Genomic DNA, 23,085 nt, shown 5'->3' on the forward strand with positions numbered 1-23,085 from the left:
AAGGACGGACAATTGCAATGAGCGATTGTGCACAAAAGTGTAAACCTCTGCACATACTTCGCCGGATAAACAGTGCATTTTGCCATATCTCGCAATGTAATAAAGTTACCATCACTATTATTCTGAGTTCGTGCACAGACAGACTGAAAACTGTAATGACTTTCTTGGAAAGATGTCTGACTTCACACGTACAGCGCTAGGCTTGTCATGACTATTAGTTACATGCATGTGATGCAGACTTTCCTGGGGATAAAGCCTGAAATTTATTTCAGTCTAACAGTTAAAAAGGAAAATGATATATTCTTGGGCTGCTTCAACAATGGATCGTGTGTTCGAGTTCCGTTCCTCGCGTGTTGCTCTACACTGGTAGAGGTCTTGCAACACGCCAATGTCCCATCGAAGGAGTTTTACAAAACAGTTTATGGATTCATAATATCGCATAATTAATTCTAAACTAGAACAAGGCATAGCAACCGGCGTCTCGTGCAACATTGTATAAAACCGACAGGCAACTAAACTGAGAGACACTTAAACAAGTCCAAAATGGAAATGTTTACTGTATTTTATTAAGTTTCATAAACAAAACTACTTCTACGGCTTTCAACCGTATATTTAAAGATATTCTTTCATCGTACGAACAATCTTCACACCGCTAGGACCTGATATTCCTGTGGGTATAATCAGTTACGCGTAATCCCCACTACCGTTACACGCTCCAGAATATACTGTTGTCAGCACCATAAACGTTTTCAATCCTAAATCATAGGATTGATAAAGACCCTATCAAAACAAGTTTCCATATTCGATTTGAAACTTTCAGAAATACTGTACTATTTTCGGGGGGGGAAAGAAGCCAACCTTGAAACGTAATGAAATAGTAAAGTATTCTTCTTGAAACCTCGCCAGTTGTAGACGAACTACTTTCATAAAACGAAATAAAAAAGTTTTACTAGCCGAGTGAGAATAAAATTCTGTTATTTGTTTTCTTCATTTGTATTATAATATCTCCATTATTAAAATGCGCTGACCTATATTTAGGTAAACAAATAACTTGTGTACACGAATAAGAAATTTATTTGGAGATTAAAAGATCATTCAAATAAATTAAAGTCCCAGTTGGCTTTGAACCAATTATGGCCCAATCTGTTGGTCATTCTATGACATTTCTTCGTTGTTTGTTCGGCATTCACTTCGCCGTACTCCATTTATTATTTTTTAATTTTTAAAGTAATTGCGTCGCTCATTCCTTCGCTTGCTGTTCAATATTACCTGTGAGGGTGTTAGTATCTTGCAATGAGTGTTTAAACAGTTTATGACGAATGCAATTCGTCCCCCGAAAACTACCATCAACCAAAAAACGGTGACAGGCAAGTCAAATAATAAAGTTTCGTTCGCTCTTTTAAATTATTAACAGTTTTGTGTAAACAATTAATTTCATACTGTGGAATGTTAGAATATTAGGTATTTAAAACTGATTCAATTCGACATATATGAAAAAAGTTTTAAGACTAAAACACAGATGTCAAAGCAACTGCCACGTACTTCGAAATGGCTTATTTTCTATTACTGTTCTTAACTATAAGCTCCGTGAACTGCGTTTCTAAGTAACTTCACCGTGGAGCACTTATCCTGACTGTGATACACCCATATGCATGCGCCAATATATAAAATAGTGATGTTTATTAATTCCAGCCCAGGCACTTGGGTCGAACTAATAGCATTTCCCAAGAAGGAAAAATAGCTCATGGAAACATCATTGAACTAGAAAAAGGACAATCAAGTTACTCAGGTCTGCTGAACCAACAGCAGCGAGTAAAACTCTTCATTACAGTGTTAGTGTTAGTGGTAAATATGTTTTACTCTTTATTGGCTGCTATAAAAACACATAACGTCATCAGTAATATACGCAACTGGAATTCTGTTTCTACTAGAAAACTGCCCGTTAAGAATGACGGAAAAATAGTAAGCAGTGAACATTTACATTGTAACATGGTTATCTCGTTCTTTATACGACCTTCGAATCCTTCAACAGACGCGTCTGAGGGTAAAAGAACTAAAAATAGTGATTTTAAAGAATCATCAGCAACCAACCAGCACACATTTCAACCTATATCACAGGCTACGCATTGCACTACTTGTTCAGTTTCTAATACGACGTGAATGTCCTCTGAATCTCTGCTGTTCAGTCAACAATCCGTTTTCGATAAACAGAACTAGCAGAGAAGAAAGAAAACAATGTTTAAAACGTACGTTCATTAATTTTGGTGAAACATATAGAAAATACATACATTACGTTGTAATTCGCTCGTTTACTTTGTTAGTAAGAATATAAATAGGTAAGAGTCATTAACTATCTTACGTTGAAAAGATACACTTATATTTCTTGCATTGCTTGCAACCCAGAAAAAACTGATCACCAACCAATTTTTCTACAAACCAACTAATTTATAAAATTATTATATATCGATAGCGAAGATTGCTGTCTTCTGGGTTGTTGCGCCGTGTAGTCTGGTAAAAGTTTACCAAAATTTCAGAGGTCCTTGCTGCCTCTATCATCAGGGCGATGATGGAGGCAGCAAGGACCTCTGAAACGTTGGTAAACATCGACCAGACTACACGGCGCAACAACCCAGAAGACAGAAATCTTCATACTCACCGCTGTGAAAACCTCAAATCTTACATCGATAGTGCCCTTCAGGGTTGTGACGTCGTAGGTGGGTACGAACGTTCCGGAGGAACATGCTACCACCATCCTCGAGGCAAACGTGAGAGCTGTTATGAATTGGAGGGTTAGAGTTAGGGTAAGGAGAGGTACATGGTCAGAGGTGACTAGAATAATAAACGTCAGTTCCCAACCAGCATCGACAACTTCACTGCGGTGAGAATCTCGAGGATCATTTTTTCCGCTTTCTAATTTATTTTTGTAAGCTCAAGGAGATATTCTACCTCAGTACTGAGTAACTGTCTTTATGTGAATAATAGCTATTACACAAAACTTCAATGAATTCTACAGTAGCGTGGAAAATTTTTAATATTTCGAAGAATATGGCATTGTGTTTATAACATGGCAACCATTTAAAACGGAAGCTAAGTTACAATAACGGATCACTTACCCCCATCAAACAAAAATAATACACGCTGCCCCGTGTTTGTTCTTCCTCTTTCATAAAAATGCAGCTAATGTAATAAGGTTCCTCAAATACTTTTCAAGATATGTCCTCGTACGAAAGTTCAAGTCCCTGCACTAAATGATAGTAACGTTGGACGACGGCTGCCTTCTGGGTTGCTACGCCCTCTGAAACGTTGGTAAACATCTACCAGACTACACAGCGCAACAACCCAGAAGACAGAAAGCTACTATCTCTTTACCAAAAAAGGAAAAGTGTAGGAGAGATAAGGAACCATGTAATGTGTGAAATTTCAGCGTCTCACGGCGATGAGTATGAAGATGGCTGCCTTTGGGATGTTGCGCGCAGCAATGAGAACTTCTGAAACGTCGCTCGTTATGTACCAGACCACGCGACGTAATATACCAGAAGACAGCCATCTTAAACTATTTAATAGGCCACTCACACCCTCACCATATGTGGGGGCAGTCATAATGAATGGAAGGGTGTGTCCACACTCTGCCCGCCTACTACTCCGTCATCACCGTAGTGGTCGTCAGTCTCAAAAACCAAAAAACCGTCTGAAACCAAGGTCGATGGCCTGGTAAGTGCCTTGCTAGCTGGCTGGCTGTGTCTGTCTGTCTGTCTGTCTGTCTGTCTATGTACCCCTACCCCATCTGTTTGTCTGCCTACCTGCCTACCTACACGGTGAACGTAAAGGAAACAGCGAGTTTTATGGTACTGGAAGGATGAAGCACCTTCAGTTTTACGTGCTCTGACTGGAGAGTGGGTGTGATCTAAGTGTCCAAAATTCCCGATAAAAGCACATAAATTTATGCTTTTTATCATGTCTTCTTTTACAAACTTTCACCAACCCAATTTCATGCAATTCGGTAATTAAACGAACTACGTATTTAAAATATGCGATTATTTCTATTGATTCAGTAGTATCTTACTTATATCTTCATTAAACGCCAAACAAGTCTAAATTAATTATAAAATATTACGCTATTTTCTTAAGAACTCGACTGACCTACAGTGCTAAGTATAAAAGGCTTATCAGTACAATAATTTTGAAAGACCAAAACAGGTCATTCCAATTACTGACATTTTTCTCAGAATATTAAAAGACGTGACAGTATAGTCGAATGTGTCGACTATTAGCCTTGTAAGAAACAATATCTTTCGTAACTCACTGCCACTGTTTGTCGTGTATGCATACTATTTAGTGGATGTGATATGACAATAGTTTGTAACTGTTAATAGACCTTCATCTTTTGGAACTGATGACAAGCGAAATGAGTTCCTTGCGATATGTTATACATCACTGACCTTAACATTACTTTATTTTATACAGAAATCTATTGCAAATAATAACAGTCATTGTAAACAGTCAGAAATCACTTACTGTTTCAAGGGCTTACAAAATACAGCTACCTCACCACACAGATCAATAAAACAATTTTTCTTGTGTTTAAGTAGGCCAAAGACTTCAACAAGAAACGTTTAAAATAAAAACTGTGGACTATATGTTTCTGATTATGTTATCACAAATATGGTTATGATTTTAGATACTGTCCATCGTCTTAGTTATTACTTTAATCACGACGTTTCTGAAACTGAATGTTTAAGTCTTCAGGTGAGAGGAGGGGGGAGGTTCCCACTCCTCTGGACCCCCTAGAAAGATCTAGTCTGGATCTCACAGAAACAGATCCAGTTTTTGAAATGTCATGTTTTAAAATACACAAGGCGACAGATGTGTCCAAAATAATAGCCGTGTATCAAAGGCTGTGGGTCTTAACGAATATGTATTAAAATTTCCTGGTTTGTAGGAACGTGCCAGCAAATAGACCCGCACAAACCGCTCGTTGTTTGCAATAAAGTTCTGCAGCAGAACAGACTGCATGTTGTATATGATAATGGTTTCGTCTGTTGTGATATGAACCTACGCTAAAGGAGTGAGTGGCCGGAATCGGGTCTTCGCGATCCCAATTCACAGAGACATTTTCAAAACTTAACCATAAATTAGGCTATTAATGATACTGCACCAGACGCTTGACAAGGCGTTCTTGTGTTATAAAACTGAATACCTGATCAAACCGAGAAGTTATGATGTATGCTTCAATGGAATATAAACGGTTTTAAGGGCACAACTCGTTCTGCAGTACGACGCTTACAGTTGGTGTTGGGGCTAACGGAGGCGCCAAAATGTCTATCAGATTTGATCGAGATGGGCATGTAGCCTACTTTAATCAGACTATGCAAGGAATTAATCATGAAAAGCATGCCGTTCAAACAGTGGAACAGCGGGTTCGAATCCCACTGAGGGCATGTTTGCTTCTTCTTGCGTTATCTTTCACTGTACAGCTACATGAAACCACCGAAGAAGCGTGACAAATATCGAAATTAATTACTGTCTCAATCTAAACACCATGTAGACAGCTGAAGAGAGATCCTCTGGTTACTGCAGATTTTTAGCATTAAGAAAAAATCAGAGGATCACAATAAACAGTAATTTGGTGAGAATATGGCAGACAGCTGGCGGCGTCTATTTAAGGTAAAGGCAATACGCCAGTATCTGTCTGGAGGGACTGAGGAAAACCATTACAAATGTTACTGGTTACAATCGGTCTTCCTGCCGTAATTCTAAATATTTCTGGACCACGACGGTCTGTTCTAAACATAAAACTCATAATGTTATTAGATTCTTCCTTTCAACAGCTAATAGCCTTTAAAAGTTAGAAATTGGCAGTTCATTAAGGAAGGCAAGGAAAGAACATGTATTAATAGAATATATTCAAATTTTCAGACTCTGTAACCACCAAAACAAAATATCGAGATAATTTTATGTCCTAATCCTTCGTGGCTTCAACCCAATTTACTGACGTCCTCACAACACGTGGGCTCGCTCGTCCAGTATCACTTGATCACTCCAAGAAACCTTCCTTCGTGCTGGTATAATCATGGGCAATTATGAGGAGACGTTTATTCTATCGCAGACAGTATCAATCAGGTGTGAGTAAAATCAATGCTTTAAGAGCACGATGCATTCCTTGACAAAATGAACAGGAATCGCGCGATCAGTGCATTGGCTGAGCTTACTTTCTTGCCCACTGATTTTCCTCACAGGTCTCCAAGACTCTGTCAGCCAGCCAACTGCTTCAGTGTAAACACAGTGGCTGTGGTCGTGTAGTAAAAATAATATTTGGCACTACTTTGCTACAGACACAACAACATTCTTGCAATTTTGCAGCTCGCAGTAAGCGAGACGCGTGATCATGTGGGGTGTGAAAGCTGCCGGTGGAGGGCAGGACTAGTTCCTTTTCACCTCCTAAAGAAGCATCAAGCAACCTTTTTGTATGAGGGCCCAAGGGTCGCAAGCCGGTTTACAACAATAACATTTTATGTTAATGAATACATTTAAACGCCTCCTAACAAATTAATAAAAGTTATAAGTATTTATCACAACAATCTCAATTTCAAGGATTTAGTCCAGTTCCATTCTCCGCCCCAATAAAACGTCGTTCTTCTAGAATTATTTTGTCGTCCATAGTTAAAGAACTGTATCTATAATGTGGTTTTGTTCAATCTTTTCAACGTGTCAACACCGCTTAACAGTAAACCTCATTCTAGAGTTTCAATTTCTGGCTTCCAATTTCTCCCTACGTCTTCAGCCCTCTTTTGAAATCTTGAGTGCAAATCCTGCTACGTAGCTCAGAAAAATAATTTCTACAGCTTCAAATATCCCTATATTATCTTTAGTTATTATTCGTATTTCCGCCCGAAAGAGCATGTGACAACACAAAGAACAATTACTACAGCGAACATTCTATTACGATTTACAATTTTAGTGTTACTGATACAAGAAAGTTTGTGACAAACTTGGCCTGCAACTGTCTCTGGCATCAACTGCTTAACATCTAGGCGTCTTTAAATATTAATATGTCATTCGCAACATTACCACAAGGGCATGCTGGAAGTCCCGCGTCCCGTGAACCAATGTCGTAAAGAAATCTTTACGTGGCCTTGTTACGCTATGTGCGATTTTTGGCAGAAATTCATTGTAGAAATCTGTTGTGCAAAACTATATGTACCTAGCACATTTTGTATGCCATAAAAAAGTAACGGCAAATTTCTAATAATATTTCTTAGTAGCATAAACATACTTGGTATTAGGGACTAAACGAAACGAGACAAAAGTAAACTTATTCCTGATAATTAACTATGTACCGCGCCATGCAGACGTATAGGTTGGGGTGAAGGTGGAAGAACAGCTCCACAAATCCTTAATCTCGGCAAGAGGAGGTAAGAGGCCAGCTTCACGCTCCGACTGGCTTACCCCCGTCCCTGGATTTAAATGCCGTGTGGACTTGCAGGTAGACACCAACTTTTGGAGGACTATGTGTCTATCTTCAGAGCCGAAAATGGAGACAGTATGTCGGTATTACAACTCAAAAGACCAACATCGACGCAACATAGTTCACGTTCCAAAGAATCCGTCCATATTTGAGGACCTGTGTCACATTTCGTATTATGCTGAGACGAGGAGTCCTTAGCTCTACGCCCAACCTCTAAGTTGGATGACTATCCATTGTCGGCTGTTCGCAACTGCGTTATATTTGCAGCTGTCGGCCGTCTCCCAGATCGCAACCTGGGGACGAGCCATGCTCTGTTCTTCGAGGTATTTTATTCTGTTCCGACGAATAAGAGTACGTGGCAGGGGACCCACTTTTGTGTTTATTAAAAACACCACAGCAAGTGGAGGTACGCACCCCGCTTCTTAACCGTGGCGGTGAAATCCATTAAAACAACATACTTAAAACGGGCGTCTGAGATAACTTTATTCTGTAGGCTGTACACTACGCCCATCTACACGGCGGAGTGTCTTCCTTGAAGCTTTGGCAGTTACCCAGACCCACATTTTTATAAGTTTTTTACTATGCTCCGTTTTAATATTATCCTCCCGCCTACGAGTACGTTGCCAAGTTGTCTCAACTCCTGATATCCGACTGGGTGACGGTCACAAAACTACGTTTCTTATGTTCTAGACCTTAGGCAATTGTACTGAACGACAGAAACTGAACACTTTGTCCCCTCCTCACCCTTCCCGACCCATTAATAATATTCGTCTTAATAACCTATGTCCATAAACCTCACAGCGAAAGATTTGATGTAAGATTAAGACACAAATAATAATACGAGAGATAGTCGATAATTATTTTTCATGGCTGTTTCCATTCAATACGTTGATTCAGAGAGTCATTCCTAAAGCGAGACAAGCAGACAAGCACCAAACTAGACTAGCCATAGACCACGCTGTTTTTACACGGGGCAGTCCAAACGCGACAGGTTAGGAAGGGGGCACCAGACGGCCAAAAGTATCAAAGACGAGGGAAATCTCTATATACCTCCCTCACCCAAGATGTTGTTGCTACCAAAAAGAGCAAACGCCTCACAAAATTCCCATATACCTGGTTCCAATGTCGGCCTTTCTTTCTTTCTTTCTTTGAAAACGCATGAAAGATTGTTGGACGGTTCTATAGTATTGGCACATCGACCCTCAACATATATTGGTCGTTGTTAAGGGGTCGTGGGGAGGGGTTGAGGATGTTCGCCATTTTAACCCCCCGTCTAGACGTAGGGGGTAGGTTTTATATGTCTGCTCAGCAAACAGTCTAGTTGTCTGGTGGATACATGGGAGTGTTCCAGTCTGCACAGAATATCGAAACTTTCGCGCCACGGGTAAGTCAGTAACAACATCATTAAGAGATTAAGCTTTAATTAGTCCCCTGCAAATGAATATTGAAGCCAAAGTGTTTTAAGAATCGCATGACAGAAATTCAGATAAGGGTAAGTAACTAATATTTAGGGAGTAACATGAAATCTGTGTTAATGCATTCCTTTATTCCTTATTTGTGAACAAATTAAAAGTGGTCTAAAATGTGTGGAATGTACCTCCACACCCCTACACAAGTAAACGCGTTGCGCTGAAGCAAAGGAGCGGCTGGACCTCTCCAACTCTGGAGCAATTTAGAATAATTTATGTGAGGTTAGAAGTGTTTAAATATTAGGCCTATATGACAACACATTTATAACCGTATTAGGCTTCGGCCATGGGATCACTGGTGATCGTGAGGTGGTAATTTAAAAACTGATTCGTTTTAGAATAAAACAACAAAATTCTGTACACAACAGTTTCCAGATTAGAAATACGTCTGAACAAATGTCTAAGGCGAAATTCAGTTTATGGTGTATGGGCTGTAGAACTGTAACGTAGCATTTTTTGAGGAGGTTTGTGACAATAATTGATTCATTACATAACTTGTTGGACAGTGAAGATAACTGTCTTCTGGGATGTTTCACCGTGTAGTCTGGCAAAATGTTACTGGCGTTTCAGAGGTACTTGCTGCCTCTATCATCATGGCGATCACCCTGTAACGTCATCTTTCGTATTCTATCTGTAAACGTTATGATTACAAACTAACTATTTGGTAAGGGCAGAGCACAGATTGTTTTAAGGCAAGTGCTGATGAGAATATTTACGAGGTGCGATCGGAAAGTTTCAAGACTGTGTCAATAGAGGGCGAACCGGATGTAGTACGAGCTTCTGCCTTTAGGGGGTGCGGCCTACATTCATAGTGAATCAGTGTGCCAGCCGGCATCATCGAATTAGCATTTGTTTCTTAGTTACGGGCGTTTTGGTAGTGCATTACACCGATCCTCCTGCGATTTCGGAATGGCGTGTGCATCAAATTTTGCCAAAGACTCGCCAAAACGGCTACGGAAACCTATGAAATGCTAAAGCAAGCATTTGGGGAGTCCGCAATGGGTCGTGCACAAACTTTTGTGTGGCATTCACGTTTTAAAAATGGCCGAACCTCTGTCGATGATGACGAGCGTTCTGGACGACCATCTTCGAGCACAACGCCCGAAAATGTTACGAAGGTTCGGCAGGCCATTCACGAAGATCGACGTCGTACCATCAACGACTTGTGCGACATTGTTGGGATAGGCTATGGGACCTGTCAGCTGATTCTAAAGGAAGAACTCCACATGCGACGCATCATGACAACGCGCCAGCGCACACCGCCCTAAAAGTTCGGCAGTTTTTGGCCTCAAACACCATGGCCGTCATCCCGCACCCTCCTTATTCGCCGTGTGACTTCTTCCTCTTACCAAAGATGAAAATTCAGCTAAAGAGAAGGAGATTTGAGACGATAGAAGAGATTCAGGCAGAATCGCAGATGGTGCTTGACAGACTGACAAAGAAAGATTTCCAGGGATGCTTCCAGGCTTGGCAGCGGCGCTGGGATCGTTGTGTTCACTCCCAGGGGAACTACTTCGAGGGTGATGGAAGAATTTAATACCTGAGATAAGTGTACGGGTTTTTATAGGCGCAGTCTAGAAACTTTCCGATCGCACCTCGTATACCTAGCAGTAGGAAGTAAGGGGAAGTCTGGGAAAATTTCCAAGCGAGCATCATCATAATTTCTATTCAAACAAATGTTATAAGGGTGTTCAAATAATAATTATTAGACGGGTAGATGTAGAACAAGTGGGGAGAGGAGAAATGTATTTTACATTACAATTGTACATTTTAGTTCGAAAACCCAAATATAAGTGACCAACTGGAGACCTGCGGGCTGATAATATTAAAACTAATCTTAAAGAAAAGGGATACGAGGATGTGAGCTGGATTCATCTGATTCAAGATGGTGACCAGTAGCGGGCTATTAAGAGCAAGGTAATAAACTTTGTGGTTTCGCAAGACGCAGGGATTTTCTTGACAATCCTAGCGACTATCAAATCAAAAATAAGTCTTGTCGATCACTGGTTTCGTGGACTGAAATCCACTCGAGGCACGGATGTTTGTACAATTTACAGCCATATTTACTTCCCAAGATGGCTGTCATCTGGGATATAGCTCGTGTAGTCCGGCAGATACTGGGTGAAGTTTCAGAGAAGCTTACATTACCCAACATCACTCTGATGATGAGGGCAGTAAACTCCTTTGAATTATCATCAGTATCCACCTAACTACAACGTGCTCCACCCCAAAAGACAATATTTACAAGAGGCCTAGTTATAGAGAAAATTTCTTGTGTACGCCGTATTCATTTGATAACTACACGAGCGGATTTTTTTTAAAAAGAAGCTAGTAGTCATTCAGCTAGGCAAAGAATGTTCCATAGATTAACGACAGGATATTTTAATTGGGACGGAACAAATCATTGGTCTAATCCTTGAAGCTGGTATTGCTAAAATAATAATTTTTATTCGTGTTGTTTTTGAATGTGAATTGCAAAATCCCCCCCCCCCCGACCCTTAGACAGTTTTACGCACAGCATTTATGAAGACCACCTTGAAGTTCCACCTAGACCACTTAACCTTTCCCAATGTAATATAAAGATAATATGAGCGTATTTACGCCATCTGCTGGCGAGTGTCGGTTGTTTCTGTGCGCTGTCACATTTTACGATCGACACACACACACAGACACAGAGAGAGAGAGAGAGAGAGAGACGCAATACCGTTAGTGTAATCAGCTCGATCTGTGGATTCAGGTTGCCAAGTGAAACGCCCAGACTGCCTGTGGATCACTTCAAATGGACAAGGGAAAGAACGTAGCCCCCTCAATTTTGGTTCTAATGAGAAAGATTTATAGTGATTTATAAATTCCAATAAGCAGTCCTTTTTCGCCTTCTTCAGCTTTTACGGATTCAGAAGTCCTCCCGGCAACTACGTATCTTCTTCGACATTTTGTAGGGATCCTTAGTGTTTACCTTCACTTTACAAATTCTGACAGAAGAGGCCCAATGGAACAGGAAAAAGGCTTCTTATTAGTCAAAGATTCTTCATACTTGTTAAAAATAAAATCCATACATTTTGTACAACTGTTCTGAAACGTAGCCCTATCACACGAAAAGAAACCTCTCCAGAACCTCTTTCATAGGAGTTTCCCGAAATCATTAATATTCTTATTTGTATTTGTCATCGAAAACAAGGAGTGGCCCAGAATTTGGTTCATGGCTAGGTGTGCCGCCAATAAATGAGATGGGTATCACCGTGTTCATTCTGTCCTTTCTAGACCGCGCCAGAGAGGAAGAGATCACGATCCATTCAAGTTTTCTTTTTTCGCTTTTCTAATACATGGTTAGGATTTTCTCTAGATGCAACCGTATGTAATACATTCAAGCGAGTCTCCGTTCAATCAGTATAATATGCTTAGCGCGTACTGTCTGCGCCGACGTCACAATTCGAAACGGAGGAGCCGGATTTGCTTATAAGAAATGCATAGTAATGTCCATGACTTTTTTTCTTAAATTATAAACCTACGCACTTTCTCGTTAATACGGAGCACGTGACGAAGTAAGTAATGTCAGTAAGTCTCACTAAATCGTGAGCGGACTATAGGAAAGTTTTCAAATTTGTATAGGAATAAAAAGATTCTACGAAGCCCAATGATCCACTTTTCAGTCTTGCACTTCATCTACATAAAAGACGAATAACAAAGAGTTTGAGATTCTCCGAAGATGGCTGTCTTCTGGGTTGCGGCACCGTGTAGTCTGATAGAAGTTTACCCAGACAACACGGCGATACAACCCAGAATAATATAAATTCTTACGTTGTTTAACGACGGACTTTCAACTATAGAAAATATATAACTTACAATGAGGTGTCCAAAGGAATACAACAGCATTCTGGGATATTCCGCATGTAGTCTTGCAGAAATTGACCGAAGATTCAGAGGTGCGTACTGCCTCAATCATCAGGGTGATGACTCATCGCCCTCACGATGGAGGCAGCTAGAACCTCTGAATTGTCAGTAAACTTCTACCAGACTACAGGGTGCAACAACCCAAAAGGCAGCCATCTTCGGACTCACCGCCGTGAAAACCTCAAACCCTACTATCAGCTACACTGCACCCAAGTCCCGCGAGAGAATAAATAAATATCATCCTAGAAATAAAGGTACGTATGGACTCAAGAGATAAATATCAAATTTTTCAATTCACTGCCCACTTAGGAACTGACAAACACAAGGTGCAGTGGTTTGCGTGCAATTATACTGCTCGGTGAATGAGCTGTATTAAATGTTTAAATGTTTATTAGTACACTCCGGAATTACCAAACAGGCTTCAGTTTTACTGAAGAACCAAAGTGAAAACGACAGTAGGGCTGCACGATAATCCAATGGGTTACATCCGAGATAACCTGCCTACAAGAAATACAATATGGATTAGCCTGGAACAGAGCCCAAGTGAATAATAATACTTAGTTGTGTGTCATATACGATTAGACTAATCAACTAAATCATTGAAGCAGAGTCTTTCTTGAAAAGCTGGCAGTCGCGATTTCACATCTTTTATGAAAATCGAAGGTTCAGTTGTGTGTTCACTGGTCCCTACTCAAATCCCCGTTTCCTTTTAATAAAGTTCCTCCCCCCCCCCCCCCCCCCCACCGACCTGGGCGTAAGGTGGTCTACGTGGTCTCTTCCCTTCAGGCTTTAAAACCAAAATTTTATATGCAGTTTTAACTTTCCCCATGCCCCATGCCCCATACATCTTATCTACCTTGAGCAATTAAAAACGTTGGTGCAGATATCTTGTATATTCACCCCAGAGAAAAATATTCTGTGCGCAAAATACATGTTACATCTAATATAATACATTTGTACGCTAACTATTTTCGAGAAAATCATTAATACAGTAACTGCATCTACCTATCAACACTTTAAAGCCCAGTGGTAATTACATGTCCCACCTGCTTTAAAGATCTGTAACTTCATTTTGTATTTATGTGTTTTTATGATTTTCAGTGTTAAAGAAACTTATTCTCTTCAACGGCTTTAACAAGTCGATCTTGTAATGGCGAGGTGTTTCGTTTTCTTTGAGGAAACTGACTGGATTCTTAAATATTATTTAGATGAAATGCCTGTGAGCCCGAACATTTTATCTGCCCTCCATCCCCCGTTAAATGCAGCCGGTGTGTCTCACTACTCTCTCCCATTTTCTCTTCTGTTTCATTCATTCGGCTTTTTAAAGCGTGAAGTGTGGACTATGGAATCCATTTCCGAATGCACTGGGATGCATGTAACAGTCGCCTTCCGATTTACATGACTTGTGATTCAAAGACAATAAACAGACACCCTTTCTAGCACTGTGCTCAAGGGCGCATTAGAGCACTGCTATTAAAACTACTTTCACAAAACAACAAACAGTTCTGGCGGGTCTTTCTTATAAAACTCTGATATTTCGTGATTTTTAGTTTTATTTCCAAACTGTTATTTTTTAAGAATGATCTGAGGTTCTCAAGGCGGCGGTTGAGTTCAAAGATGGCTGTCTTCGGGGTTGTTGTCTGGTAGAAGTTTGCCAACGTTTCAGAGGTTCTTGCTGCCTCCATCATCAGGGATATAGCCTACATCGTACGTGTTCATAACTTACTATTTACAGTACACCGACCGGTAACTTTTAGGGTCACTGGAAGTGTTTTACAACTCAGGAAAGTAGTATACATCGAACGCACGTCAGCCAATGGGGAAGGCCCAACAGCTGTGGTTCAACTTCTCTCCGTTATAGAAAATGGGGGGGGGCCTTGCATGGCGAAAAGGGGAGATGAGAAATACATAACATTTTGGTTGAAAATACTGAACTGATAAGACCACTCAAAAATCTTAAGGAAATTGGGATTTCGTGTGTGGATTGGATTTACGTGGCACAGGATAAGAACCGGTGTTGGGCTTTTGTAAATACGGTAATGAAAATTCCGGTTCCGTAGAATGCGGTAATTTCTTGACTAGCTGAACGTACTATTATCTTTTCAAGGACTCTGCTCCAAGAAATTAGTAAGTTAGTATAGTGTAGGAAGTTCGGAGTTTCAGCAAAGCCTGAATTAAACAAGCAGGTGTTTTCTTACTACGTATTAACATATCCGTGTATGTAGCAGCAACTGGAAAGCACTGACTATGCGCCACTCTTCCCCGCATGTTTTGAAGCCCTTGCGTGAGTTGTTTGCCGATTGGAAGTAAACGTCAGTGATACCGAAGACCCAGACAAGCATACAGGAGTGGCTAGTTGTGAACTGTTCACAAACCAGTCTGGAATGTCGTTGAATAACGAAAAAGAAAAGCATAAACTTTACAACTCAATTATGTTTTTTACAAATATTTACATAATATCATGTTCAGCTAATGGGGAAAAACGTTCCAGCCATTATCAATGGGCAACTCCCTTTCAGTCTTTCTGAGCAACTTACGCACTTGAATAGGACGATTTCCAAAACGTAGCAACTAACCACAAAATAAAATAAATCAACCAAAGACACCTGAAAATTCAAACGATGTTTACGTAATCTGCATTATTTAAGATGAAGACTATACTTAAGGAATATGAAATTTGAAAACAAGTTTCTTTGATTCGTTCATCTGAAAATTCTATAATTTTAACAGACCGGATCTGTATTTTAGTTTCAATTCAAAACGATATTCTGACATCTTTCCTATAGAAAATAAAACCTAACAGCTACTTGATTTCAGAAATCTAGACATAGTACCCGCATTGAAATATCGGCGAATCCCGTGATTACTGGATCACTACCTCCCCGAATTCCATCTAAAGGGAACAGACGGGACATAAGACGATTCTCGGGCCATTTAACGCTGTCTTTCCAGTTGTGTAACTTATATATTGTTGAATGGTATGATGACTACGAATGATGAATGCAAAAGTATGCGGAAGAAAAGCGGTACAGAAATTTGCATAAAACTTTTGTGGAAAGCAACAAAAGATACGTCAGAATAACGGGTCACCGGAACGACATTTAAAATAGGAATGCAACTTAACCGCAAAGTCCAGTAGCACTACTATTTGCAGAACCCGAAGGATCGAACTTAAAGTTACTTATAGGTGTCCTTAACTAGTACACTGTAGTGATGGTCCAAACGCTTGTGAGATTATCGGAGACTATCTCTTTATTCATGACCAGGGAGTTAAGCGCGTTATTTAACAAAATGTATAAAAATACATCACCGGTAGGTAGCATCTGTATCTCACACCTTTTGTGCACCAGTCCGTATGTTTCGTCCCCGAGAATACTCAACAAATTTTAAATGAAATTTGTCCCATCAGAGATGGTGGAAATCTACCAGACTACACGGCGCAACAACCCAGAAGTTCTATTTTGGTACACCATTTTGCGATATCTTAGTTTTCCCCACCAATGTTTCGACAGTCTGACAATAAAAATGCCAATGTTAATGTATTTCGTTGTGAAAGATATCTTATAAGTGACTGAATTCCAAAGATTAGACCGTAAGAACAGAATATTACCGAGTGCAACAGGATTTCGACGACAGATATCTACACCCTTCGCAAATTGAAAAACGTCGTGAAATGATTTGAATTTAGGATTGTGCATTCATAACTGATTTAGAAAAACTCATATGTGTCGCTCTTCAGCTTTCATTTTTCAACCTCAACACTAAAACTCTCACAGCTAAAGCGAAGGCGCATTGTAAAGAAAACAAATCTATTTCATGTCAAATTGGTTTTCTTCTGGACTTTGTCCATCGTCCAGGTGTTATAAAACCAAAACGTTTCGGATGTTGGTTATACTTCCGTCACCAGATAAAAGAAGGACATAACTTAATCTGTTGGGCCACCTGACAGCTATTCTCAAACCTGGACTTCCGAAATGTTGTAGCTTTAACAACACCTGGACGATGGACAAAGTCCAAAGGAACAATCCAACATAACGTATCGAACCATCGCCACAAACCTTCAAGCTTCAACAAATCTACTGCCTGCATAATCTCTCTCGTCTTATTCAGGAAGTCTACTGGGAATGGTTCCAAAAGGCGTGAAACGCTTCCAAGTCGTAAAGACACGCTCACAATGTATCTAGGAATCACGACCATTTCGTGTATTCCACTTCAAGAATTCGGCGTCATTTATTACAATGACATGTAAAAAGAACGCCTCGCCTGTAACACTTTGTACTCAACCTGAGGACACAGTTTTCAGAACAAGATGGCGATGACTGTGGTGTTCTGAGGTTGTCCCACTTCCGCCGTCCCCTATTAACAACAGTCTTGATCAATAAAATCTTCTCGGGCCATCAGCCGCGTTAACTGATTCCGTGGATCCAGTCACATCAGAACCCTGAAGATGGGGACAGAGTTTGTTCCCGAAACGTCCGTTTACTACGGTAACCAGTTAACGCGGCTGATTGCTCGAGAAGAATTTATTGATTGTACTTGCCGCGAAAGTCTCAAATCCTATAACAGTCTTGATGTTACAATCACATATCATGCAAAGTGTTTCTGAAATAAGTAACCTCTACTTGTATTTTTCAGTAACGCTGGAGGTTCCAAACATCTGGCCCATGTCCCCCTCTCAACGTCTACAACCATCGAGTAACCTAATCCCTGTATTCGTACTAGGTCTATATCGAAACAAACTGTTGGCCTTTTAAAATAAAACACCAAGTATTAAAAAATGGGCTATTTTGCTATCTCCATAACTCACGGCTCTAAAGTACCATCTGAAGTTGCACAAAACATTCTCGACTCCAATATGATTGCCAGGCGATCGTAGCTGGTTTAGCGCAAACGGGTTCTATATGCATCGCGTTTCGACTGTTTAATGCATAAAGCGATCAAGACAGAAGTAATGTACATGTTGTAGATGCCAATTTTTTGTCGGCTGGTATAATCCTTTAGGGTATATTTATAAGATTAATATAACAAATGAGTAAATTAATTATGTCAGTATAATTTATTTCAAGTAAAAGCCTAAGCGTAAAAAGGGAGCGCCCATTTTCATGTCGCTTACACGTGGCCCAGATCCTTACAAAAAATGCGAAGCTGTTGTACAAGTTTTGAGTCACAGTATATTTCACGGTAGAGGCTGATGAAGAAGCCCTGTGCCCAATCGACAAGCTGCCCCGCCAGCTGCTTGCGACTGCTTGTTCAATACATTTGCACCTACCCTCTACATCTGGAGGAAGCCGTCTCCTCCATCCACCCGCTAGCCCCATTGGAAGAACAGTGGAACCTCTGAGACTGTCATCGACAGCTCAAGAATAATTTTTTTTACTTATCTTTATCCTCAAATCAAAATTGCGTCTCAAATATAATCAGAACACATTAAAGTCAGAAAGTAATTGCTAACATTATCTTCCTCCCACCTCCCCAGAGCCGATAACAGTCGCATCCAACACTGTAGCCGGTTATTTCTGAACGATGACTTTTAGGTGCGTGTGCAACAAACATGTATAATGCGCTTATTAGCTTCGCTTTCTCTGTCTGTCCGCATACAAAAACTCGAGAACTGCTGAATGTTTTTTTTTATAAAATCTAATTTTGAAAAATTTTGCACAAATTCATCGACACATTACAAATTGATAAATATTTTACAAAAATAACGGTCAGTTTACATGAAGACCTACATACATTTTTGCATGGATCAAGAATGTGCCTGGATAAATATTTATAGCAGGAAGTAATATTCGAAACAAAAGCTGAACACAAAAATTTAACTTATGTTACGTCTAATACATCTTTCCCCTATGTCTTAAGACTTTCGAGATAATTAAACAGAAGGGATTTTTAGGCTGTGACTCGAGAACGACTGGACAGATTTTGACAGTTTTATATTGGAGGTAGCTGCTGGTTTTTCCCGCCCGTTTAGTGCGATTTATAAGATATAATCAAAAGGTAGCATTCACGAATTGAAGATGTAAAGGCAAATAACACAGTGAATGCACCAGACTTGTTACGATATGCGTAAATTTCCCAAGTTGTTGATCTGGTCCTTCGAGCTCCGCCGAATGGGTTCGTAACTACTCGTACACAAGAGAGGTATAGGTTATTGCCAAATACATGTTTAAATCCTTCAGCTCCGTAACACTGTCACAAGTTCTCTAGCAGCGAGGTTAGTACAACTGTTGTGCGGGTTTAATTTTGGTTGACCTGGACAAAACCCTCGAGCTGCCGCCCAAAGTTCAGTTATTTTATAATTCTAATCTAATTAATACCCTAACAACCGAACAGCTATTATTCTACCTAGGTAGAAGTCTCCAATTTTCGGAGTGGTAATCACTACTGCTTCGTATTCGGGAGGTCCTTGGTTACTATGACTGGAATTTTCGAGGTTCTCCCCAATCAATTAGGTTTTCTGAACCAGTATTTTGAAATATGCTAGAACTTTCCTTCCATGTCCTTGCCAACTAATCATTACAGAGCCTATTCAGTATGTACCAGGAGCTCATTATCCGGGTTAAGGCGATGGCACTGTGAAGCTAGCCACTCAGATCCATCCAATGCCGTGGTCTCCTATACTCCTCAGTGACGTGAGACAGCTTTGTAACCAATTCCACGTCAAATTGTCAGAGTGATTGGGATTAAGTTACTAAGCCAGTTAAGAAATTCCTTGATCAAAAGGCACCTGAACGGTCATTACTCTATTCATAAAGCCCAGCCAACATACCACATCCTGCGCAAGATAAACTCAGTCCCAGTAGCTTAATTTTAATGATCGAAATACTTTATCAAAAAATACGTGGGTTAACATGACTGCTCGGTGGGGGGGGGGGGGGGGGGGGGCAAAAAGGCAAGCATACGCCTCGTTGTGTATTTATTACTCATGTGAAAAACAATATTCCAAGTGAAATTTGAATTACGTTGTGAAGGCAAAAAGATTTACAGCCTTCATGGCACGCTGGTGCGAGAATCGCCAAAGTTTTCGAAATTTTTAACCGTTTGCAAAGTGAGGCGAGTTTAGCGGAGTATGTGGTCGAAACTGCACCATCCATTCTTGAAGGGTTTTTTCCTGGGTTGGAACCGGCCAACGTTGCTCTAAGAAGCTGTGCCTGAACTATACGAAAGACAAGAAAACAGGAGTAATACTTCTCGTACATAATTTCTTCAAGACCCATTTTAATATTTTACTCCCACCTACGTCTAGATCTCCCACACAGACTCTTCCTCTGAGGTTTTCCAACAAAGAAGTGATATAAGTAACTCCGTGGAACAGAGAAACTAACAGTTCGCTAGTCAAGAAATTTCCCACCTTTTATGGAATCAGAAAACATGACGTACATTTCTCACTTCGTCCATGTTTACTGCACACCCGGTCTAACTAATAGCCCTTGATTTAAACACTCTAACAATACTAAGGGAAGATTACAAGTTAGAAAATTATTCATGCTTTTTTACTGTTCGTTTCATATTGTAATATCGCCAGATTACAAGCTAGACAAATACTCTAAAATGTTAGCTCCCTAATCCTGTCGCTAACACACAAATCTCCAAATTTAGTGTCGGTATTGCAATGTAATATGATTATTTGCTAGTACGTATATTTTTGAGAACGAACTAAAACAATGTGGACGGTTATTTTAGCACAACGAGGTGTGACGTCAAGTGCAAGCACACTGCAAGAACCACGGCACATCTGGTGTCTCTCCAAACTCTTTTACAGCTGTCTGCTGCATATATCAGAGGTTCACAAATGATCGTTAAGGCCAGTTAAAATAAGGTACGGTACTTTAAAACATTCGACTCATGCAATGTCTGACTGACAAGCTAACCGGTACAAACATCGAAGTGAGATTTTAAGTTCTCACGGCGGTGAAAATGGCTGTCATCTGGGCTATTGCGCCGTGTAGCCAAGTAAGAATCTAACGACGTTCCAGAGGTCCTTGCTGCCTCCATCATCAGGTGATCGCCTTATAATGGAAGAAGAACCCAAAGTCCAGTAGCTTTAATATCCAGCTCTTCCAACGGACACAATACCGAGCCACTTCAATTCACATTCTCATAATTCATTTCCCTAGAATCCACCAAAATCTCCTTCTCGAACATCCACGATGTTGCTCAACGAGGGGTACCCGGAAATACGATCTTTATGCTTTCCTTGTCTCCCTCATCAGACGTAAATCTCCAGCGCATTGTAAGTTCTTTGATTTGACTAAGCTAGTAACAATGGCGAGCAGTTCCTTATGCAATAATCTTCTTCCCACATTTTATTTATCATAAAGGCAAATATGTCCCTCAAATATGAATCAAACTAAGAATTAAAATATTTAGACTACAAATTAAGCTCAGATGTGTTATAATAAATAGTTATTTAATTCAAGCAAATAATAATGTTATTAATCCAGAACATGATATGCGTACTGCATCAACTGAGAATCTATCTGGACACGGTCGGTCCGTTATTGTTCTCATTTGCATTAATAAATTATTTTTATATTCAAGAAGTAATAATGTCAAACATACGAGTGAATAAATTCTTGATATTATGCTGGACAGGTTAAAATTTTAATGCGCATTCTATCGATTACGGAGATAAACAAAGGTAATAGCTGAGTCGAATCTGAAGTCATATCTAATATTACTTTACTCTGGATTATTACTGAGGTGACGAATAGCATTATATATCGCCCATAAGCCACAATTCATCGTATTATTTTGCAGCTCAACACGCTTTAAATAACAGGAGACATGCACGGATACAGTTTACTAAAATATGTCATATGATGTTGTTGGAAATGCGAATTCAAGACGTAATGCATACATATAAAATGTCAACATGGGTTAGCCTATAGTTCCATATCACATCTCTCTAACACGACTTTATTTAACATTTCTACACGATCATTATCCAGGTGCACACCTAGAACCTAAAATCCCGTGACAACACTGTGCCGAGGCACAACGGTTGTGAATCATTGTTCTAGACTAAAAAGCCATGGCAATATATGGCATTACCTAATTCTAAAGTATCAAGTCAAGGAGAAATTTCCATTCCATCTGCTTTGGGGAAAATGCAAATACCTTAATAAGACGGCTACAGTCGCGGCGACAAATCTGTATTTGATAAAATGCCGCTGCATAATTCCAGTGTCCACGTCAAGTCACCGTGGCGTGGATACTCTATTTTATCACTACGCTTACACCTGTATTGGCGCAAATGCCTTACGGCTACAATTTCGAGCGGATTCCAATTATTTGATGTGTTTAATAGCCACGTGCAATTAATTCTATCCAGTCAATATAAATCAGTAGCAAAAAAAAATATATTATGCATCTGTACAAGAATAAATTATACCAAGACAGGCAAAAGAGAGAAGCTTGGCTGTTTCCATCTCTATTACTCTTTTAATTTGCGTCTCTTCTTTGTAGTTTTCGCTTGGTGTCGTACATAATTATGGCATCAAGGACTTTCTAACTCGTAGAACTGGCTTTACCCGGCCCGTTTCAGTTTTGGCGGACCACCCATTTAACTACAAAATATATTGTAATGCATTACTACATATCAGCTTAAATTAATGAGTTCTCGCAAAGCGAAGTTTGGAGGCAAAACCAATCATGTGGGAGCGATATGATCAGATTAGACTGTGGCACGAACACTGGCCATATCACCGACATCTACAGACGTTTCTTCTCAAGCAAAAAACCTGATTCTCTAAAGCTGGAGTTCTTAGCAAAATGAGCTCGCTCGACGCACAGCGAAAGAAGGAATTCCAATAGGAGACAAACGGGCGGATATCTCTGGGTTGGCCAGTGGTAGGACTAAGAGGATACGAGATATAAATTTGTGGCAATGGAGATTTGGCCTACCTTGAAACTCTTCATGATCACTCCCTCTCAGCTGCATCGCAGAGAAAGCATGTGGCGACACCTGCGGAAAACAATCGAAATAACTATAAAAATACTAAAACTACAATATCAATAATAACATAACTTCATAACTGATTTATCTTAATGCATGTAACTACTTTTTATAGTCGCGTTCGCATCCGTTGAGTGCCTAAAATCGCTTCGTCCGTCTGTCTACCTGTCTCCCTGTATGTCAGAACGAAACAACTAGAACTCAAACTTCAATTTAAATTATACAATTCTAACAACTATTTTACCTAACAGCATTTTTTATGTAACGATATTTAACAACTAATCTTCGTAATTTTAACACGT

General features: G+C 40.0%; 1 protein-coding gene across 1 annotated transcript in view; it reads right to left on the reverse strand.

Moving 5' to 3' along the window:
- LOC110837383 (sodium-coupled monocarboxylate transporter 1) overlaps window positions 1–22,771 on the reverse strand; it is a 134,916-nt gene extending 112,145 nt beyond the window's left edge. The window contains exon 1 of the mRNA XM_087351157.1: window positions 22,732–22,771. The gene's annotated coding sequence lies outside the window, so the exon portion shown is untranslated. The remainder of the gene's footprint in view (window positions 1–22,731) is intronic.
- Window positions 22,772–23,085: the final 314 nt, after the last annotated feature.

The sequence above is a fragment of the Zootermopsis nevadensis genome, unplaced genomic scaffold (assembly GCF_977971745.1).
Source record: "Zootermopsis nevadensis isolate Lab colony 2312 unplaced genomic scaffold, Znev_1.0 Znev_ptg000018l, whole genome shotgun sequence".
NCBI lineage: Eukaryota > Metazoa > Arthropoda > Insecta > Blattodea > Termopsidae > Zootermopsis > Zootermopsis nevadensis.